A 24,221-nucleotide genomic window follows, 5' to 3' on the forward strand; every position below is an offset into this window, starting at 1 on the left:
AGATTTGATCGTGTTGTGTAATTTTTCTGCATGGAAAGAAATATGTGTACTGTAACCTAAAGTCTGTCGACAAGTTAACTAAATTGTAGAGGAGAGGTTTTTAAAATCGCAGGCAGTGCTGCCTGCAAAGTTAATTGGGAAGTGGGAGAAAGAATTTTCAGCACAACAAAGATCCAGTTTAGAAAATTTAATTTCATTGACTGTAAGTTTTAATACTTTGCTGTAAGCAGTTTTGGGTCACTTGTCTAAGATAAACTACTGGCTTTGCGGGTAGTCCAGAGACTGGTCACGAGGCTGATACCTGTTATGGAGGGACTGCCTGAAGAGGAGAGGTTGAGTCAGTTGGGCCTGTACTCAGTGGAGTTCAGAATAATGAGAGACAGTTTGTTGAAATGTGTATGATTGTTTGGGAACTCGACAGGGTAGGTGCAGAAAGCTTGTTTCCCCTATGGGAAAATCTAGGAGTAGAGGTCATAACCTGAGAATAAAGGATTGGATATTTAAAATTGAGAAGAGAGTCTTTCAAATAGTTGTACATCTGTTGGGCTCTTTACCACAAAGGACTATCATGAAATAAATTTCAAGCTGAGAAGACTTCTGATCAGTGAAGGAATCAAGTGTTGTAGGGAAAAGGCAGGAAAGTGGAGTTGAAGGTTGTCAGATCAGCCATGATCTCATTGAATAGTGGGCCATACCGAAGGAGCTGAATGGCTTGCTTTCTGCTCTAACTACTTATGGTTGCTAAAATTCAAGTCTAACTGGGTCCATACACTGATCTGGACACACTGCCGGTTATACCCCTCAACTCTGATAGATGTCATAACGACTGTTCTTCGGTTAGCAGAAACAAGAGTAGACTACTTAGCCTGACATCCTCAAAGGTTTTATGGATTTGAGACAAAGGCAGGTATGTGGAGATTGTTCACAGATCGTGATTTGAATACACTTCAGTAAGAGCTGAAATTCTTTGCGAGGCATCATGTAATCATACAGAAGAAGCCTTTAACTTAGATGTTTATTGCCAAAAATACTTCCCTGTGCTAAGCTCATAGCTTTGTACATTACAACACTTCATGCGTTCATCCAAGTAATTTTGAAGATTGTGAAGTTACCTGCCTACCCACTACTCTTCCAGGCAATGCTTTCCAGATTCCCACCGCACTCTGAGTGAATAGGTTTTTCCTCAGAGCGGATCCTGTCTGAACCTCCTGCCTTTCACTTTAGAAGTGTAGCCACTTGTTTTTTGATTCAGAGATAGTGGGAACTGCCAATGCTGGAGAATCTGAGGTAACAAGGTATAGAGCTGGATGAACACAGCAGGCCGAGTAGGAAAGCTGCCGTTCCGGCTCTGGGGCCTTCTTCTGAAATGGGGGAGGGGGGCAGGATTCTGGAATAAATAGAGACAGAGGGGAAGACAGATTGAAAATGGAAGATATCTGCTCCTTTATCCATCTTCCAACCGTCGTCTCCTCTGTCTGCATTTATTTCAGAGTCCCCTTCCCCTCCCCTATTTCTGAAGGAGGGTCCAGACCCGAAACGTCAGCTTTCCTGCTCCTCTGATGCTGCTTGGCCTGCTGTGTTCATCCGGGCCTACACCTTGTTATCCCACTTGTTATTGACCCTGTGGCTAAGGGGAACAGCTGTTTTCTATTCGCACTCAATTTTATATGCCTGTATCAAGTTACCCCTTCAACCTTCTCTGGTCTGAAGAAAACAACTTGAGCTATACTGTTACTATCTCTTCATAGCTGAATTGCCCTATCTCAGATAATGTCCTGGTGAATCTCCTCTGCACTCCTTCCAATCGCATCCTTCCTATAGTGTGGTGACCAGAACCCCACACAGTACTCCAACTATGTCCTAACCAAATTTTGGTACAGCTTCAACATCACTTTCCTGCTTTCATTTTCTTTTGCTTCGACTGACAAAGGCAAGTGTCTTGTATGCTGCCTTAAATACTTTATTAATCTCTCCTGCCATCTTCAGGGAACTGTGGACCAGCGCCTCCAAAATCCCTCTGAGCTACCTAGTGTCTTGCCATTCATTGAGTACTCCCTTGTATTATTTCTTCCAAAGTGCATCATCTCACACTCCTCATGGTTAAATTCCATCTGCCACTGATCTGCCTGTCTGACTAATCTGTCTCCTGTTGCTAAGCCAATTTTGGATCCACTTTTCCCAGTTGCCCTTGATCCTGTTAACTTTTAACTATTTATCAGTTTCCCATAGGGACCTTGTCAAAGGCCATATTGAAATCCATATAAATTATATCAACCACACCCTATCATCATCTACACACTTGGTCATCACCTCAAAAAAATTTACCCAGATTTGTTAGACATGACCTCCCACTGACAAAGCTATGCTGACTATCCCTGATCAACCCTTCCTTCTCACTAATTGGGGTGCACTTTTAATGTGAAAGGTTTACAGAGGATTTGAGTAAAATTTTCTCCTTCACTATTTTTACCAATAGTTTGCCTACCACTGATGTGAGACTCACTGGTCTCCGTGGTCTGTGCTACCACCTTTGGATATGGAATCTCATTAACTGACCTTCCGTCCAGTGGCCCCTACCTTGTGGCCTGAGACAGCTTGAAAATCTGGGTTAAGGCCTCACTATTTCCTCCCTCGACACCTGCCGTAAGTCTGCTCAAACTTCCGGTATCGTCCTGCTTTTTGTATCAATCTGATGAAGAACTCCCCAGTCCATCTTGAATTGTCTACCTACAGCTTCCTTGTCCAGTCTCTACACTGCCCTCTATCATCACGCACAGATTGTCCGCTGGTCCTTAATGGGCCCTGTCTTCTACTCCCCTTGATATACTTGTGCAATGTTGGGATTTCTCCCTAATCTTGCCTGCCTGTGTTTCTCCCTGCCTCCTCTTTGATCTCCTAATTGCTTTCTGGAGTTTCTGTTTTAATAAAATCAGCTTTATCCCCAATTCAAAACCCCTTTTTTTGCAGACTCATCTTTCTCCTTTCCATGGTGCTTGTGGCCATTACCACTAAAATGTTCCCCCACTGTCACCTCAAGCACTGTTTGTTTAGTGTTGTTCCTCAGAACTGGGTTCAGCTCTGCACTGTCCCTTGACGAACCATCTACATGTTGTTATAAAAAGTTCACCTCTTTGCATTTTAAGAAATCTGTCCCTCTAAACCTTTTATGCCACGGTTATCCTAATTAATATTCCTCATGGGGAGGCAATGGCGTAGTGGTACTATCACTGGACTGTTAATCCAGAGATCATGATGATGCTCTGGGACCGAATCCTGCCAGGGCACATGGTGGAATTTGAATTTAATAAATATCTGGAATTAAGAATCTAGTGATAACCATGAATTGCCGATTGTCAGAAAAACCCATCTAGTTCACTAATGTCCTTTAGGGAAGGAAACTACCATCCTTACTTGGTCTGGTCTACATGGGACTCCAGACCCACAGCAATGTGGTTGACTCTTAAGTGCCCTCTGGGCTGTTAGAGATGGGCACTAAATGCTGCCTTAAAGCAACACTGTCATCCTGTGAGCGGCACGGTGGCTCAGTGGTTAGCACTGCTGTCTCACAGCACCAGGGACTCAGGGTTCAATTCCAACCTTGGGTAACTGACTATCTGGAGTTTGCACATTCTCCCCTTGTCTGCGGGGGTTGCCTCTGGGAGCTCCGGTTTCCTCCCGCAGTCCAAAGATGTGCAGGCTAGGGGGATTGGCCATGCTAAATTGCCTGTAGTGTTCAGGGATGTGTAGATGAGGTGGGTTAAGTCTGGAGGGTGGTGCTCTGAGGGTCGCTGTGGACATGTTGGGCTGAAGGGCCTGTTTCCATGCTATGAAAAAAAAATAAAATATCTGACATTAAACGTGAATGGGTGATGAGAGTGAGCCAAATAATTGTCACTTTTCCTTGGGTCAAATCCAAGTCACAAAACAAAATCTTAATTTCCCATGTCAACTAAATACATTCCAAACATCTTGTGGACAGCTTGACTCAATACCACGATATTTACAGAAACAAAAAGCAGCTAATTACAAAAAACACACTAGGGTTTTTTAAAATAACAATTTAACCATACCACAAATTTATCTGGCAAAATAGAACAATACTATGAACTTACCACCCTAGAAACTGATACAACTTTCAATGGTTTTGATTTAATGACAAATAAACATCACATAGAAAATTTACAGTATTTCTGAGCACTACAGAAGAGGTAACAGCACACAGTAACATCAGCTTTATAACAATGTCTTTATTTTATTCATTGAAATGATCTCTATACAAAATAAAACCATACCTTACCTATGATAATTTATAGATCACTTCCATCAGATCAATACGGATCAAACGTCATTTCACCTATCCAGACGCATTTATTTAGACCCTTATGCAGGGCCAAATTAAACTATCGCTTCTCCATTCGGCCTGGACAACAAATTTGCTTGCCCTGACAATGCTTTGAATACTATTAGCTTACTTGTAACATCCACCATCACAGTCTTGAATGATACGTAAACCAATTTGGGCCACTAAATGCGTTACTTTAAATTGCATCCAGAATTTACACTATTATAGTGTTCCTACCCCTGGGTTAACACACCCAGGTTCAAATTCCATCTGTTCCAGAGGTGCGCAATAACATCCATGAACAGGCTGATTAAAAATACCTGTAATTTTGCACAGAGATTATTTTCCCATTTGTACCTGTACCACTTCTCTCACAGCACTTAATCCCCTTCCCCTGCCACTTTAAAGCTTTTTAAAGGCAATTCTAAATAAATTCTCTTAAACTCTTCCATCATTCTTTTACTTATATTTGGTTGCCTTAACAATCTACATTTCATGTTTGAGTCTGAGGCATACAAAAGTTCTTGTTGACTTAACCGCAACGTAGCACGTCAATTATGCACCTTTGTCAATATGTTAATTAAAGCTACATTTACCAAAGTTGTAACCCATAACAATACAACTAAAGGTGTACTCCATCACAGTAATCAACTATAGTGATTAACTAACTCATTCCTAAATTTTATCTATTCCAAGCTAGTCTTAATTTATAATCCTTATAACAGAGTAATAAAATTTCAAACATGGAAAGAGGCCCTTTGGCCCATTGTGTCCAAACCAGTCTTCAAACACCTATCTACTCTAGTCCCACAGCTTTGTAAATTACAGCACCTCAAGAAATCTAAATACTCTTTCAATATTGTGATGGTTCTTGTTTCTACCATGCTTTCAGCTAACTACCATCTTCTGGTCGAAACAATTCTTGCCTAAATTCCTCTAACTCATGTTCTTTACCTAAAACTTTATCCACTGGTTATCATTGCTCTAAAAGGGAAAGCTTTCTTCCTATCTGCCCTGTCTATGCCTGTCATAATTTTGTACACCTCAGTCAAGTCCCCACTCAATCCTCTCTGCTTTAAGGAAAACAACGCACGCCTACTGAGTCTCTCTTTATAGGTTAAATGCTCCGGTCCAAGCAATAGCCTGGTGAATCTCCAAGACACAGTTCAAATGCAATCACAATCCTTCCTATAGCAACCAAAAATGCACACAGTACTCCAGCTAAAGCCCAATGTCTTACACAGTTCCAACATAACCTCCCTACTCTGGTATTCAATGCCTTGACTAGGAAAGGTAAGTATCCCATTTTCCTCACCAGCCAGATTAACCACCTGAGTTGTTGTTTTCAAGGATCTGTGCACATGCACAGCAAGATCCTACTGATCCTCTGCATTCCCTAGACTCCTACCAATAAATGTGTGCTCCCTTGCCTCATTCGTCGTCCCAAAATGCATCACCTCACACGAATGTCCTAGTTCCAACCATCTTCAACTGCTTCAACAATGACCTTCCCTTCATAATAAGGTCTGAATTAGAGATACTTGTTAACAACCGTATGTCAGCACCATTTGACACACCTTAGATCCTGAAGTAGTCCATGTACAAATGCAGCAAAACATAGACAATATCTCGGCTTGGTCCAAAAAGTGGCAAGTAACATTTATGTCATACAAATGCCACGCAATGATCATCTCCAACGAGAGACTCTGTGCTGATATTCAACGATGTTAGTGTTACTGAATCCCCCAGTACCAACATCCTGAGGGTTACCAATGACTAGAAATGAAACTTTACGAACCATATAAAGATAACGTCTGCAAGAACAAAAGAGGGGCTAGGATCACTGCAGGAAGTAACTCACCTCATGCCTCTCCAAAGCCTGTCTGTCAGGGATGTGATGAAACACTCTTGACTTGCCTGAATGAGCACAGCTCTAAGAGCTCTCAAGAAGATTGACATCATTCAAGATAAAGCAGCCTGCTTGTCTGGCAACACATCCATAAACATTCACTCATTCCACCACCAACAGTCAATATACTACCTATAAAATGCACTGCAGAAATTCATTAAAGATCCTTAGACAGCACCTTTCAAACCCATGACCACCTCCATCTAACAGATCAAAAGGTGGCCAAAAACCTATAAAATCCCCTCCATTATCCTAACCTGGAAATATATTGCAGTTCCTTCAATATCAACATTCTGAAATTTCCTTCTCCATGGCCTACCACAACCAAACAGTCTGCAGTGGTTCAACAAGGCAGCTCATGGTCATCTTGCACTGGGTGGCACCGTAGTTAGCACTGCTGCCTCATGGCACTGGGGACCCGGGTACAATGCCAGCCTTGGGTCACTGTCTCTGGAGTTTTCACCTTCTCCCCATGTCTACGTAAGTTTCTGCCAGGTGCTCAAGTTTCCTCCCATATGGTTTGGTCATGCTAAATTGCCCCATTGTGAAAGGGTGTGCACACTACATGGATTAGCCATGGTAAACACAGGGTTTCAAGGATGGGGGGGCGGGGGGGGGAGCTGGGTATGGGTCAGATGGAACAGACCCAACGGGCTGCATAGGCTCTTTCTCCAATAATTCCGTAGGAATTCCATAATTCTAACGGCCAACTTGATCAGCAATAAATGTTAGCCTAGCCAGCAGTGCCCATATCCCATGAGCAAATTTAAAAAATAACATTTTATCATTAAATACCATTTGCCACTGTACTGCTCACCTGACTGACCCATCTATATTGTATCGTAGTCTAAGAGTCTCCTCCTTGCTATTTAGCACACAAATTTTAGGTGTCATCTGTGAACTTACCAATGAAACCTCTTACATTCGTATCTGGATCTTTATTGTACACAACAAAACAGCAATGGAGCAAGCATCAAACCCTGCATTACGCTTCTGGGGACAGGCTTCCACTCAAAATAATAGCCTTCAACTAAGCCAATTTTGGATCCAATTTGCCAAGTTGCCCTGGATCCCATGGGCACTTACCTTCCTGAATGTCTCTCATGTCAGACCTAGTCAAAAGCAATACAAGGTCTGTGTAGATAACATTCACTTACATGACTTGTCCATACATCTAGTCACTTCCTCGAAAAAGAAATCAAACCTGTCAGACGTGATCTCCACCCAAGACAGCCATACTAACTAACCATGATTAATCATTGCTTTTCCAAGTGCAAATTAATTCTGCCCCTCAGAATGTTTTCTAATAGTCTCCCTACTACTTACATTAAACTCATTGCTTATAGTTCCCTGGTTTATCCCTACCACCTATCTTGAAAAATGGTATATTAGCTGTTCTCCATTCTCTAATACCTCTCCTGTGTCAAGGAAAGACATGAACACTCTTTTCCTGGTTATCCTTTTGCCCCAACATTGAACATTAACGTAATCATCCTGTTAATCCCCTCTCTTGAAGATCATAATCTAATCAAGTAGAGTCATCATGGCTTCATGAAGGGGAAAATAAAATTTAAAGGATATCACATCCAGGGTGGATAGAGAAAAAAACAGTAGATGTGTTATATTTGGAGTCCAAGAAGACATTCCACAGGGTGCCTTACAAAAGGTTATGTCATAAGGCAACAGGTGTAGGTAGTATGCTGAGATAATAGGAACTGCAGATGCTAGAGAATCCAAGATAACAAGGTGTAGAGCTGGATGAACACAGCAGGCCAAGCTGCATGCTGATGTGGATAGAGAATTGGTTCATGGACAGTACACAGCGAGTGGGATAAGGTAATAAAATGTGAGGCTGGATAAACACAGCAGGCCAAGCAGCATCTCAGGAGCACAAAAGCTGACGTTTCGGGCCTAGGCCCTTCATCAGAGATGGGGATGGGGAGAGGGAACCGGAATAAATAGGGAGAGAGGGGGAGGCGGACCGAAGATGGAGAGAAAAGAAGATAGGTGGAGAGAGTATAGGTGGGGAGGTAGGGAGGGGATAGGTCAGTCCAGGGAAGAGTGGGATAAGGTATTTTGTTTCAGGTTGGCAACCTGTAAACAGTGAGGTTCCACACGGCTCAGTGCTGGGACCACAACTGTTTAAAATATATGTTAATGACATGGAGGAAAAAAGCAACTATACTATAGCCAAATTTCCAAATGACACAGAAATAGGTGGAAATGCAAGTTGCAAAGGGAATACAACCAGTTTAGAGACAGAGATATTGTTGGGTTAAGTAAGTGAGCAACGTACTTGTAAATGGAGTATAATGCAGGAAAGTGTGAAGGTGTTAATTTTGGAAGGAAGAGTGAAAAAAACAGTATTATTTAAATGGAGATAAGCTGCAGAAAGCAGCAGCATGAAGGAACTTGGGATTACCTATGCGTGGAGCACGCAAGGCCAGCACACAGATACAGCAGATCATCAGAAAGGCGAATGGAATGTTAGCCCTTATTTCAAAAGGGGTGAGGTACAAGAATAGGGAAGTCTTACTGAAACTGTACCAGGTGCTGGTGGTACCACATCTGAAATACCGTAAGTAGTTTCGTCCCCTTATTTAAGGAAAGCTATCATTTCATTGTGGGCAGTTCAGAGGAGGTTCACTAGGATGGTCCCTGGTATGGAAGGATTATCCTATTTAAGAAAAATATCGTTTCATTGGAAGCAATATCAGAAAAAAAATCATTTGGATGGTCCCCAGGCTGGAGAGATTGGCTTATAAGAAAAGGCTAAACAGGTTGGGACTCTGTTCATTGACGTTTAGAAGAATGAGAGATGATCACATTGAGAATTCCATTTGTTTCAATGGGCTTGACAGGGTAAACACCGTGAGGATGTTTCCCCCAGGACCAGAGGGCATATTCTCAGAAGAAAGGAGTGCCAATTTAAATCTGCAACAAGGAGTAATTTCTTCTGTTAGAGGGTTGAGAGTCTTTAGAACTCTTTGCAACAGAGACCTATGTGGAGAGAACTCTGTATTAATCTAAGGCTGGGACAGACAGATTTTGGTCAGTTGGGGAACCTCCTGTTATGGGGAAAAGGCAGGAAGTGGACATGAGGAATGTCAGATCAGCAAAGATCCTGTTGAATAGTGGAACAGGCTCAGAGGACCAAAGCGCCTGCTCCGGTTCCTGCTTCCTATGGACTTACACAGCAGTTCACAATAAATCTCATTAGTTCCTGGGGACATACCCACTTGCCTGCTCACTAAATTCACTAATACCTCCTTCTTCTCAATTGTAATTTATTAAAGTATATCACAGGCCTCTTCCTTCATGGTACATACATACACTGCATGTTTCCTACCCTCTAGCTTGCACTAGCTCTAGCTGAAGTATTCATACAGTGAGCCCGATTCAGTGTTTGATCAACGGTAACCCCAGGATGTTGGTATCCTTCTCAGTTTTTTATCCAAGACATCATCCTAGACAATCATATTCTTCTTAGCATATCTTCAAATACTTCTTTTTGGGGAACAGCAGAAAAAAATGATTTCTGGTCGGGTTATTAGCCTTTTGAGCTATGTCATGAACATCCCTCCTGTGGCCAACAAGTCCTGCTCTGGGACTGTAAACTCCACCATCAATCAATCAGTACCTTCTCCACAGTGATCTAGGCTTCCATACTTCAATGCTTTTTTCACTTCTTCAACTACTTATTAAATTAATTTTACCTTCACCGAGTTTTATTAAAAAATCATTTTTCATATACTTTGTCAGTCAGTACATACATACTATTTCTTCTCCTGACTATGAAGGCCAATAACCTTCACCACATTTAAGACGAAATCACATCAATACTTGGCAGAATGAATTTATATCTGATTGCTTCCACAACTTCAAGTTCACTTTGCCTTTGCCTTGGCCTTGCTACTGCACATTTTGGAAGCTTTTAAGAAATCTGCCATAATAGAAGTATCTAAATATTTTACCATTTTTAAAGTGAAGGCATACTGAAAATTGTGGTCAACTGTACATTTCTAATTATAAGATGTGTAATACCATGAGCTAGCAGTCATCTTTCAAAGCTACGCAATAATCTTCATTCTCCCAGACTGCTTTGATGGTTAGTAAACAAAACTCTACAGAAATCCTGAGAGACATCAGCAGACGCTGCCACAGTGTCTAATCAGATAGCCATTTGCATAAAGTATCAAGTGTAATTTAAAATGTGTTGCTGTAAATGTGGAAAGGGAATAATAGATCTATATTGGTATGTTTGAAATGAAGGTTGTTATCAAAAACACATTCCTTTGGGAATGTAACTCATCACCACTGTACTCTCATAAAGACTAGTTTATACCTCAGAAGACCAAACTACATTAATATTCTCACCCGACTGATGAAACACTCTAGGAAAGAAACCCACTGCAAACTCCAAAACATTAAGATTTTTTACTATATTACTTGTGGGTATACACAAGTTATTTGAATATTTATTTAATCTTGACCAAATTAAATTGCAATGGTTCAACTTACTAAAGTATTTTATCACCCACTCTGACAATTAGCATCAACATGTAGGGAATTTGTGGTGAAAATATTTTGCAATATGCAATGCAAAGGACATTATACTTCATACTTATCTTAATTCCAGATATCAAGCTTACTGCTTGAGTTAAAAGTTATATTTTTAAAATGAGATTACAGCCTACAAATTTCTTCTGAAAAGGCAAGATGCTCACTAATAGTTGGATGGGTAAATGCACCATGAGGTATGGCCGGAATATTCCTGATTCAAACAATGGTTCTGACTGAGATAATTCATCTGAACTTGGACAACAGCACCATTGTTGCAATATCTGTGGATTTGTGCAGAGAGGAAAAGTAATCAGTCAGTTTTGGTTTTAAGTGTTCTTACAAACTTAAGGAAATATTGTTCTGCATGGCACCCATCTTTCAGGTTGCTATGGATGCCATTAGAAATCCAAAATTGTGTCTGATGCATGTACGCACATGCATGCAAAACATGCTACGTGTCACTCTGGTGAAGGTTTTCCTACATGTCTTTTGTTTTATTATTCATTCATGGGATGAAGCTAGGCTAACCATCGCCAATTAATTTTGAGAAGACAGTGAAAAGTTGCTTTCTTGAACCACTGTAGTCCATGGGGATAGGTACACCCATAGTGCTGTTAGAAAGGCAGGTCCAATTCTTTGATAGTGACAATGAAATAGTTCCAAAACAGGATAGTTTCTGGCTTGGAGGGACATACAGGTGCTGTCATCCACCAAATTTTTGTCCTTCCTGGTAGCTGAAGTCACGAGTTTGGAAGGTGCTGTCCAAGTTCTAAGTTATTGAACTTCTTTATAAGTCGTATCCTATCATGTTCCTTGATTGTGCCTTGTAGATGACAGAACAGGCTTTAATAAGTCAGGAGTTAAATCACTCAGTGGTCAATTTCCATCATCTGACCTGCTCTTGCTGCCACAACATTTGTGCTTATTCCTGTTCAGTTTCTGGCTAATAGTAATCCTGAGGATGTTTAGAGTGGAGGAATCTGCAATGGTAATGTCACTGAACGTCGATCATCAGACTCGCGTTTGTTGAAGATCATGATTCCTTGACACTTTTATGGCATGAATATTCGTGGCCAGCCGAGTCTGAATGCTATTCAGGTCTTGTTGAATTTGGACATGGATACAACTATATGAGGAGCTGCACACGATTTGTGCATTGTGCAACCATCAACAAACATTCAAAACTCTAATCTTATGATGGAGGATAGGTCACGAGTGAGGCAGATGGGCATCGATGTGCCTAGGACACTTGTGGTGCAGTGGTAGTGACCCGACGTCTGGGCCAGAAGACTTGGATTCCTTCTTGTCTGCTCACAGTTAGCTTTATTGTTATCAGAATTTCTTATATAACAGCTGTTGGGACTAAACCGTAAGCAAACGTATGCAAGCATATGGGGCCTAGCTTTAGGCAAATGTAACAACACTTAGAGTTATCACGTGATTGAAACTTCAAATCCACAAAGTGCCCCTCCTGCAAGGTATCTTACACATCTGCCGAGTGTTAAAATTATTTTTATTTTATTCTTGGTCATACCTGTGAAAGATTATGAATTCAAACTTATGAATCGTCTGAGGCCTTACTACATAATGTCTTAATGCTAATTTGTAATAGCTGAATATTACCAGAGCATGAACACTTTACTAAAAATATTAACACACAATTGAAACTAAGTCAGAATCTGTACCTGGATGAAATGTCATTTACAGTTGGACAAGTCAGCAGAAATCTGGTTTAGAAAAATCATGCTAATTTCAAAGCTTAAATTGGTCAGCTAAGAAGCGGAATGATGTGTGTAATTCATACGCTTCCATCTTTCTCCTTTTCTTTTATTTGAATCTCTTTCTGATGCCTCCAACCTCCTCTCTCTAAGTTGTGAAGGCAGAACATTCTGGGGTAGGGGCTTAAAGAGACACACTAATCTGTTTTGTTAGGGCATAAGAATATACACGGTAGTTAAGGGCCATCTAGTCAAAACAAGAAATATTTCCACTGGTCAGTAACTGCCTTGCACTCCATAATGGTAAATTATATATATGTGTATTTTACATCATGTATGTTGTGCCCAAAAGTAAACTTTTCTTTTAAAAACTATATAAACTGATACATTTTTAAATGACTCTCGCTATATTTTAAAATAGCTGTTGTCAAATACTGAACGTAATATAGAAAATAGGAGCAGGATTAGGCTATTCAGCCACTCGAGCCAGTTCCACTATTCAATACAATCATGGCTGATCATTCAATTCAGTACCCTGTTCTTGCTTTTGCCCCTTACCTTTTGTTCCCTTTAACCTTAAATACTATTTCCATTCTTTCTTGAAAACATTCAATCCTTTGATTTCAACTGATTTCTGTGGTAGAGAATTCCACAGGTTCACCACACTCTGGATGAAGAAATGTTTCACCATTTCACTCCAAAATGGGTTACCCAATATCCTGAGACTATGTTCCCTGTCTCTGGGCTCACTATGGAGACAAACACAGCATTTGTATTCTTCACTGGCTGGAGCACTTTTCGGCTTACATTCAGCATCTGGTGTACAGGACACCCATTGTCCACCAATTTGCAGCTTACAACTATTATATCTCCTTCAGCAGCTCAACAGCACAGCAGCTGAGGTGGGGGTGTTCACCAGTGATTCCACCATGTTCAGCACCACTGGCATTACCTCAGAAACTGAAGAAGTTCACGCACAAGTGCAACAAGGTCTGGTAAATATCCAGAGACAGCAAGAACTATTCATGTTGGAGTCAGAGACAAAACATTGCGAAGCTGGAGGAACACAGCAGGCCAGGCATCAGAGGAGCAGGAGAGTCAATGTTTCTGGTTGGGACCCTTCTTTAGAAATGAGGAGGGGGAAGGGAGCTGGGAAATAAATAGAGAGATGAGGGGTGGGACTAGGGAAGATAGTTGGGATGGTGATGGGTGAATGCAAGTAGGGAGTGGTGGGATTGGTCACTGAAGTGGGAGGGGCGAATATGTGGGAGAGAAGATGGACAGGCTTTGTCAGGTTAAGGAGGCAGGGATGAGAAGGAGGGTTGGACATGGGATGAGGCCAGGGGTGGGGAGATTTTAAAACTCGTGAATTCCATGTTTAGGCCATCGGACTATGGGCTCCCAAGGCGGAATATGACGAGTTGCTCCTCCATTTTCTGTGTGGTGTTATTGTGACACTGGAGGAGGCCCAGCTTGGGCTGAAAAGTGGCAAAGAACATTCTTACCACAAGATGTCAGGCAATGCCCATCTTCAATAAGAAACAAGATAACCACCAGCTCATGCAGTCAATAAGGTTACCATCACTGGATCCCCCACTAGCAACATCCAGGGGTAATCATAGATTGAAAACTGATTTGGACAGTCCATATGAATACAGTTACTTCAAAGGCTAGGAATGTAGCTACAAGTAACTCACTACCTGATTCTCCAAAGCCTGTCCACTATTCACAAGGCACAGATCAGGAGTCTCCAAGATAATGAATTGTGAGGCTGGATGAACACAGCAGGCCAAGCAGCATCTTAGGAGCACAAAAGCTGACGTTTCGGGCCTACACCCTTCACCAGAGAGGGGGATGGGGTGAGGGTTCTGGAATAAATAGGGAGAGAGGGGGAGGTGGACCAAAGATGGAGAGAAAAGAAGATAGGTGGAGAGGAGAGTATAGGTGGGAAGGTAGGGAGGGGATAGGTCAGTACAGGGAAGATGGACAGGTCAAGGAGGTGGGATGAGGTTAGTAGGTAGGAGATGGAGGTGCGGCTTGGGGTGGGAGGAAGGGATGGGTGAGAGGAAGAACAGGTTAGGGAGGCAGAGACAGGTTGGACTGGTTTTGGGATGCAGTGGGTGGAGGGGAAGAGCTGGGCTGGTTGTGTGGTGCAGTGGGGGGAGGGGACGAACTGGGCTGGTTTTGGGATGCGGTGGGGGAAGGGGAGATTTTGAAGCTGGTGAAGTCCACATTGATACCATTGGGCTGCAGGGTTCCCAAGCGGAATATGAGTTGCTGTCCCTGCAACCTTCGGGTGGCATCACTGTGGCACTGCAGGAGGCCCATGATGGGCATGTCATCTAAAGAATGGGAGGGGGAGTGGAAATGGTTTGCGACTGGGAGGTGCAGTTGTTTATTGCGAACCGAACGGAGGTGTTCTGCAAAGCGGTCCCCAAGCCTCCGCTTGGTTTCCCCAATATAGAGGAAGCCACACCGGGTACAATGGATGCAGTATACCACATTGGCAGATGTGCAGGTGAACCTCTGCTTAATGTGGAAAGTCATCTTGGGGCCTTGGATAGGGGTGAGGGAGGAGGTGTGGGGGCAAGTGTAGCATTTCCTGCGGTTGAAGGGGAAGGTGCCGGGTGTGGTGGGGTTGGAGGGCAGTGTGGAGCGAACAAGGGGGAGTGGAAATGGTTTGCCACTGGAAGGTGCAGTTGTTTATTGCGTACCCAGCAGAGGTGTTCTGCAAAGCAGTACCCAAGCCTCCGCTTGGTTTCCCCGATGTAGAGGAAGCCACACAGGGTACATGTGCAGATGAACCTCTGCTTAATGTGGAAAGTCATCTTGGGGCCTGGGATAGGGGTGAGGGAGGAGGTGTGGGGCAAGTGTAGCATTTCCTGCGGTTGCAGGGGAAGGTGCTGGGTGTGGTGGGGTTGGAGGGCAGTGTGGAGCGGACAAGGGAGTCACGGAGAGAGAGGTCTCTCCGGAAAGCAGACAGGGGTGGGGATGGAAAAATGTCTTGGGTGGTGGGGTCAGATTGTAGATGGCAGAAGTGTCGGAGGATGATGCGTTGTATCCGGAGGTTGGTGGGGTGGTGTGTGAGAATGAGGGGGATCCTCTTTGGGCGGTTGTGGCGGGGGCGGGGTGTGAGGGATGTGTTGCGGGAAATGCGGGAGACGCGGTCAAGGGCGTTCTCGACCACTGTTGGGGGCAAGTTGCGGTATCCCACCACCCAAGACATTTTTCCATCCCCATCCCTGGCTGCTTTCCGGAGAGACCACTCTCTCCGTGACTCCCTTGTTCGCTCCACACTGCCCTCCAACCTTCACCACACCCGGCACCTACCCCTGCAACCACAGGAAATGCTACACTTGCCCCCACACCTCCTCCCTCACCCCTATCCCAGGCCCCAAGATGACTTTCCACATTAATCAGAGGTTCACCTGCACATCTGCCAATGTGGTATACTGCATCCACTGTACCCGGTGTGGCTTCCTCTACATTGGGGAAACCAAGCGGAGGCTTGGGGACCGCTTTGCAAAACACCTCCGCTCGGTTCGCAATAAACAACTGCACCTCCCAGTTGCAAATCATTTCCACTCCCCCTCCCATTCTTTAGATGACATGTCCATCATGGGCCTCCTGTAGTGCCACAATGATGCCACCCGAAGGTTGCAGGAACAGCAACTCATATTCCGCTTAGGAACCCTGCAGCCCAATGGTATCAATGTGGACTTTACCAGCTTCAAAATCTCCCCTTGCCCCACCGCATCCCTAAACCAGCCCAGCTCTTCCCCTCCACCCACTGCATCCCAAAACCAGTCCAACCTGCCTCTGCCTCCCTAACCTGTTCTTCCTCTCACCCATCCCTTCCTCCCACCCCAAGCCGCACCTCCATCTCCTACCTACTAACCTCATCCCACCTCCTTGACCTGTCCATCTTCCCTGGACTGACCTATCCCCTCCCTACCTCCCCACCTATACTCTCCTCTCCACCTATCTTCTTTTCTCTCCATCTTCAGTCCGCCTCCCCCTCTCTCCCTGTTTATTCCAGAACCCTCACCCCATCCCCCTCTCTGATGAAGGGTCTAGGCCCGAAACGTCAGCTTTTGTGCTCCTGAGATGCTGCTGAGCCTGCTCTGTTCATCCAGCCTCACATTTCATTATCTTGGATTCTCCAGCATCTGCAGTTCCCATTATCACAGATCAGGAGTCTGATGGATTACACCCTCATGCCTAGATGAGTGCAGATCCAACAACACATGAAAGTAGAGAGCATCCAAAACAAAACTGCCTACATGATTGATACCACACCCACAAACATTCACTTCTTTTTCCATCAATGTTCAGTAGTTGCAGTCTGTACTACTTAGAAGATGCACTGCAGAAATTCACCCAAAATTCCTTTCTCAGCACTTTCCAAACCCAAGAAAAATTCCAATTTGAAGGACAAGAGCAGCAGATACATGGGAACACAATCATTTGCAAATTCCCATCGAGGCCACTCATCATACTGATTCCAAAGTGTATCTCTGCTCATTCACTGTCACTCGGTCAAAATCCTGGAATTCCCTCCCTGATGGGGTCTATCTATAGTATCTACAGCATACAGACTGCAACAATTCAAGAAGGCAGTTCACCACCACCTTCTCAATGTCAACTAAGGACAGACACTAAATTCTGGCCAAGCCAGTGGTGTCCACATCTGGGTTAATTAAGTATGAGAAGAAAAATTGCACTTAAACTTCAACAAAAGGCACTTCTGTGTATAACCAAGTTGAAGAACCTCAACCGTACACTGACCTACTGGACTGTCTGATTTATGTGAACTAATTCTGATAGCTTTGATTTTAAGTAATTTGTAATTTCTCTCTTTTCCTTTCTCTTTTGGTCTTTAGGTGCATGTGAGTTTGGATGTATATCACGAACCATTCCCTGGACTTTGAATGCAGCCATAAAGCCTCCTGTGTTTTGACCCTAAAGAATATGCTGTGGATCACTTCTAAAACAGGACTTCAGAAAGAGAGTTTGGAGAAATACAGGGCCGCTTATTTTCAAAAGGGAAAAGAAAATAAGAAAATTAAGAATGATTTCCATTATGAAAAAGGAGAGGGGGCAGTAAAAATAATTCAGTTCACCTCTCATTTTTGCTCAGTGACTGCATTATACATAACAGCACAGCTGAGAAGTGAATTTACATTCCTGCACACTGTTAAACGACTCGTATCAAAGGCTGCAAACTGCTTTGTAAATTATCTGTTTTGCAAAGCTTTAATGCGTGCTTACATCATTAAACATCAATATCAAAACACAAGAACTTCTGTTATCAAATACCTGTGTGTCAGCTGTGGCTCAGTTGGCAGTACTCTCACCCCTTGAGGCAGAAGATTCTTGACTCAAGTTCCAAGTCCAGGACTTGAGCACAAGAATTAAAGCAGACACAGCAGTACTGAGCGAGTGTTGCATGGTTAGAGGTGCCCTTTTCTGGATAAGTCATTAAACCAAGGCACTTTCTGCCTTCTAAAAAGATACAAAAAATCCCATGGAACAATTTCAAAGAAGAGTAAGGGAGTTATCTCAGTACTCTGGCCCAATAAACATCACATAAACAAATTATCTAGTCATTATCACTTTGCTGTTCATGGGAGCCTGCCAAGTACAAATTAACTGCTGCATTTCCTACAACGATGATTGCACTTCACAAATTTTTCATTGGCTGCAAAGTGCTTTGAGACATCTGGTGGTTTGGAAAAATGTTATCTGAATGCAGGTCTTTCCGATACCAAATAAAAACAGTTAGCCAGCCACGAGGGCCAACCAGGAAATCCATGCTGACTCTGTACAATCCTGTCACTGGGGTACAGTTCAGTGAAATTTAGAGGTTTTGAGGGCCAGTGCTGCAAGAGGAAAGTTGGGGAAATCAGTTCTGGGCACTAGTGACAGACTGCTCCGAGGGACAGTGGACTGTAATTGTGGAAGGCAAGAAGGAGCCAATATATAGTGGGGGAGGGAGGAGAAACAATTGAGTATTGGAGGACACAGGTTACTATGGGAGTGAGAGTCTTCATCATTCACTACCACCATGGTTTTGATGCGAGACAATGCAACAAGATAATCAGTACAGTGGAGCTGTAAGGTGAGGCTCATGGGGCAATGTTATGAAATGAAGTCTGTAAATGAAAGAGTTGTGTGGGAATGTATGGAAGCTAATTATTGATGAGCTCGACAGGAAGTGCAAGGAAGAAATTATCATGGAGCTTGCAAGTCCCTTGATTACCAAGCTGAGACTTTGTCTGCCTCTGCTAAACGTGACTTGCGTTACCATACATTCTCACATGAATCCTAAATGCAGCCTGGAAATGAAACATGGCTGTGACCACTACCAGAGTAGGCGCAGTTATTTTACATTTCTGTCTGAGTGCACGGAATCTATGTATGTGCAATGTGAGGCCCTCCAAGTGGTAAATGCATTAATCAGGGACCTTTCTAGAATAAAATGAATTCACAATAGGTACAGTCAGTCTGGCAGGGGAGGTCTTGTGTCTCAAATCTGATTGAATTTTTTGATGAAGTGATGAAAATGATTAATGAAGGCTGGGCAGCAGATGTTGTCTATTTGGACTTTACTAAAGTATCTGACAAGATCCCACATGGTAGGCTGGTTCAGAAGATTAAGTCACATGGGACTGCAGTGAGCTGGTAAGATGGATATAAAACTGGCTTGGTCACAGAAGTCACAGAGTAGTTACGAAGTGAATTTTTTTCAGGCTGTAAATCTGTAACCAATGGTGTTCTGCCATGATCAGTACTGGGACCTCTGTTGTTTATTTTATATATAAATGACTTTGGATGAAACTGTAGGTGACCTGATTAGTAAGTTTGCAGATAACACAAAAGTGGATGGGATTGTGGATATGAGGAAGGAAATCACGGGATACCATATAGGACATAGATCAGATGGAAAGTTGGGTGGAGAAATGGCAGATGGAGTTTAATCCTGACAAGTGTGGGGTAATCCATTTTACGAGGTCAAATGCAAGAGGACAGTGTACAGTACGTTGCTGGACGCTGAGGAGCATTGATATACAGAGCAGAGCAATCTTGGGGTGAACATCCATAGCTCCCTGAAAGTGCCAACACAAGTGGATAAGGTGGTAAAGAAGGCATATGGCATGCTTGCCTTCATCAGTCAAGGTAATGTGTATAAAATTTGGCAAGTCATGTTGCAGCTGTATAAGACTTTAGTTCGACCATGGTTAGAGTATTATGGGAAGTTCTGGCTGCAACACTACAGAAGGGATGCGGAGGGTACAAATGTGGTTTACTGGGGCGGTGCCAGAATTGGAGTGTATTAGTTATAAAAAGAGGTTGGACAAAGTTGGATTGTTTTCATTAGAGTGTCAAAGGCTTGAAGGGTAACCTCATAGGAATATATAAAATTTATGGTTTAAGGTATATAAAAATTTTGACTGCATGGATAGGGTGGGGAGTTGGAGTCTTTTTCCAAGGATAGAAATATCAAGTACTAGAAGGCATAGGTTTAAGATGAAAAGGGAAAAGTTTAAAGGGGACTGCAATGCAGTTTTTTTTTAAAAGACAGAGGCTGGTAGGTGCCTGGAATGCAAGGGCAGGGAAGGTATTAGAGGTAGATTCAATAGCAAAGTTTAAGATGCATTCAGACAGACACAAATAGGTAAAGAATAGGGAATTAGTTTAGAATGGCATCATGATCAGCACAGATAGGTGGGCAGAACGGCCTGTTCATGTGTTGTACTGCTCTATGTTCTATGTAACTACCAGGAAGGAACAAATTGATCAGAGATAATATCACAACTATTATGACATAAACAGTGATAACTGCATGACACCAATGCACAAACATGAAAGCATTCAAAAGAATTCACTTCTACACTTCAGAATAAAGTTATGATAACCATTAGTACCACTCCCCTGCCCTAATCGTGATAGTTCGGTTGGTTCTTATTCTGGAATTTATCCATAATCTAGTAAATATCCTCTTTTTAAATACCAATCTCATTTACTCTTGGGAATTATTACTGAATAACTGAGACTATGACCACCACTGAAATCACGTGCAGGTTGTAGCTTTTGTCACATTCTTCACCGTTAGAGGAATGTTGGCCCTGAGCCCTCACTAATATCTTTTTGAATGATTCCTGTTGCTCTGATGTGGATTTTCCTGCAAGTAGCTCTTCACAGTCCATTTTGATCAGACTCTGTCTTACCAAAACTGGCCATGCCCTAATTCAGAACCCGTAATTTCTGTTCACCTTTGTCCCTGACCCAGCATTATCTTGAATCTTATCAAATTATCAAAAGCTGCTCCAATAACACATCTACAACTCAGTTGGTTTTGTTCTTTAAAAGTAGGTCCAGCATCGCACCCTCTCTAGTCAGACTTTCAACATGGTGCCTTAAAAACTCTCTGGGGCATAATTTACAAATTCCACCCCCTCTAAGTGTTTCACACTTTGTCCATTCCAGATAGCATTGGGGAAGTTAAAATTCCCTATTATTATTAATCTTTTATGTTTACACCTCTTCCAAATCTGCCTACATATCCGACTTTTTATTCCACCCTGCCCCCGCCTCACAAAAAGTATTCACCTGCTTTCTGTTTTTAAGTTTTAAGCTTAAGCACACCAATCAAAAACACTATTACAGGCAGTTTGCAAGCATGTCTTTGCTACAGTTGGACTTTAATAAGTGACATTCAGTGTAACGTAGCAAAATCTGCTTTCAAAGAAAATCATACATTCTCAAGACTGTACAAAGTTACATACAACTCATAATTATGCACCTAAAAGCTGTGGTCCTAGGCCAGCATAAATTCTTTCATACTTGCAACCTTTCAGTACACAACCTACCCATGCATTGTGAAAAGACACTAAACCACAACATTCTTCCAAGTGGAAGGCTTTGAGCTATACAGGCTAGCCTGCTTAATTTAACCATAGGCCTCACTTATTCTCTTTGTTCTCTACTCTGATACAACCTTCTCCTCTAGTACTTTCTCTCAAATCAGACTTTTTCTGTTGCAAAATCAAATTTGTGTGCACTTAGGGCTCACGATGTTTTTACGCACAATCCAAGTCTCTCATATTCATTCTCCTGCCCTGCATCTGAGTTGCCTCTGTAACTATGAATTAGTTTTTTTCATCATTTATGCAAATGGACGACCTTTGTTCCTCCAATTTCCCACGTCCCATAATTAGAAAAAGTCTATCAGAACAAAGACAACTCAAGGGTAGGATAAATACGCACTCAGCAGAAACAATCAAACCAGCTCAGAGGCAGAAATTGGAGGCTGTGAGAATCAGACATTTCTTTCCACCACAGCTGGCTGCTTGTGAACTTGAAGCAGAAAAATATTAAGTTGAGCTAATGACTTCTGACAGTCAGCTTTAATTGTGCTCGTGTTTACCCACTAAATGTGACTGAGAGAGAGGGAATAAATCTTACATTTATATCAATTTACAGTCTTTTTAATTATTAATTTCTAATTCCACATCTTTAATAGAAAAAAACATACACCTGGCCTTCTAATAAATCCAGCCCATAGCTTCCCATGATTCTTTCAATGTCTTCTGAAAATTTATTTAACAGCCATTTATTCCACAATAACTGAAATTTGTTACATGTAAGACAAGAATTTGAACAACACGTTTAAGAAGATATGCTTCACTATATACTTAACGTGATCTATAGTCCTTGGCGTCTTTCGATTCTTTCACTTAAGGTTTTACTTGCTGGCCTCTGCCTCTCTCAAAACCCTGGACTTCGACTAGAAACGTGTCTAGAAATGACAGTGAGATCTAGTTGTGCATTTGCCGCTGCATTGTTCATTCAACTCAAATTAGGATTGTTCTCAAGAAAAGGGAAAGGATGTATGTGAATTTTTTTAAAAAGGCAGAGAACATAAGAACATAGGAACAGGAGTAGGCCACTCAGCCCCTCGAGCGTGTTCTGCCATTCACTGAGATCATGGCTGATCTGTGGCCTAATTCTATATTCCTGCCTTTTCCCCTTAGCCTTTAATACCTTTGACTGACAAAAATGTATCTATCTCAGATTTAAAATTAACAGCTGATCAAGCATCAACTATTGTTAAATCTAGCATTAACTGTCAAAAACTCACCACTCTGTGTTCAGAAGTGCTTTGTAACATCTCTCTTGAACAGTCTGGCCCTAATGCCCAGACTATGTCCTAATTCTACAATCTCCAACCAATGGAAATAGCTTATGTTTTTCCACTCAGTCTTCTCCTGATAATATCTTGGAGACTTTGATCAGATCACACTTTAGCCTTCTAAATTCTTCAGAAAACAGGCCTAATTTGTATAATCTCTCCTCACAGCTTAACCCCTAAATTCCAGGTATCATTCTTGTAAATGTATGTTGATTTAATTTGAATTATTTATGGTCATATGTATTTCGTCACAAAGTACAGTGGAAAGCATTTGTGTAATGTCGCCATTCTCTGGCGCCAAGGAAAAACAGAAAAAATACCAAAAACATATAATATAAAGGCAGAAAAATAAACAAATAAAGACAAATTGTTCAACTTTACAGTCCTTCTTGTTAAGTTCTCCACCATGGGCCATGAACCATGAGCCTGGTGACCAGGCATAAGTCCCCTTTGCCAATGGAATGAAAGTCACCAGCAAAGAATAATACACCAACCCAAAACTCAACTTCGCCGCTGCCACTAGTCTGCTTTGGGCCCACCTCACTCGTGCAGCCACCGCTAATTTTGCTGGATCATGTTGCTGGACTCAACTTCTCCACCACTAACTCCACAAATACACGCTAGATGCAGATACCACCAGGAACCCAAAAGACCTCCAACGCCTCCGCCACAAATCTGCACTTGGCTCACTGGTTGCTGCCAATGGTGTCACTGAGACCAAGATCTTCAACAAGATGGAGGTAAAATTAAACAGAAATAAAAGAAAAAAAAGGAAAGAGAGAAAGAAAAAGACACTAAATGAAAAGAAAAGCAGGCAGAGCAGACGAGCCCTGGGCTCAGAAGCCCTACTCCATCACCATGCTGTACTCCCTCAAGGCAATGTATCCTTCCTATGGTGTAGTGCCCAGATCTGCTCACAGTACTCCAAATGGAGTCTTGTGTTTTGCATAGCTGCCTGCATTTATGGCATAACTGTTGTAACCTTTATGTGATCTTCATTAATTTTGGAAACTACAAAACAAAGAGATATTGTAGTGGGACAGGAAAGCAGACGACAAGTAAAGAAGTACCATCCTTAATGCAAAGTAACTTTAACATTCAAAATGGCTTTGAATTTTGAAAATAGCTAATTTACTCAACTATGTTTTGTTGACAGTTATAAAATATTGATGCTAAATGCTTACAGCTGTGAATAGGGTGAATAGGGAAAAAGTCAAGAGATTCTCTTTTTTCTCTTACTGATTTGATTTCAAATCTGAATATATTGTGAAAACAAACAAATCTGGTTTGAACCAAGATAGGAAGACAACATAGGTGGGGAGGAAATGTTTCCAATAGTGAAAAGTCTCTAGCTAAGTTGGAACATTGAAACAGTAAGGAGCATGATGATCAGATTTCATAAATAAATTACAGAGAAGAAAAAAACTGCAGAGTAGTGTTCATAGATAACGCAGTGTGGAAGTGGAGGAACACAACAGGTCAGGCAGCATCAGA

At 42.2% G+C, this 24,221-nt stretch overlaps 1 protein-coding gene and 1 long non-coding RNA gene across 6 annotated transcripts in view; one reads left to right on the top strand and one right to left on the bottom strand.

The window, feature by feature from the left end:
* Positions 1-17,698, top strand: part of LOC125451929 (uncharacterized) — a 40,020-nt gene extending 22,322 nt beyond the window's left edge. Inside the window, exon 4 of the long non-coding RNA XR_007247417.2 lies at positions 17,416-17,698. This is a non-coding gene — a long non-coding RNA (uncharacterized LOC125451929). The remainder of the gene's footprint in view (positions 1-17,415) is intronic.
* triqk (triple QxxK/R motif containing) overlaps positions 1-24,221 on the bottom strand; it is a 94,168-nt gene that overhangs the window by 57,969 nt on the left and 11,978 nt on the right. The window contains exon 1 of one of the 5 annotated variants that reach the window (XM_059646128.1): positions 17,852-18,027. The exons of 3 other annotated variants lie outside the window; for them this stretch is intronic. The gene's annotated coding sequence lies outside the window, so the exon portion shown is untranslated. Of the gene's footprint in view, positions 1-4,297; positions 4,555-17,851; positions 18,028-24,221 lie in introns of those variants that run through there. One more of the 5 variants, XM_059646129.1, reaches the window with a different exon arrangement.

This window comes from Stegostoma tigrinum, chromosome 5, assembly GCF_030684315.1.
Source record: "Stegostoma tigrinum isolate sSteTig4 chromosome 5, sSteTig4.hap1, whole genome shotgun sequence".
Taxonomy (NCBI): domain Eukaryota; kingdom Metazoa; phylum Chordata; class Chondrichthyes; order Orectolobiformes; family Stegostomatidae; genus Stegostoma; species Stegostoma tigrinum.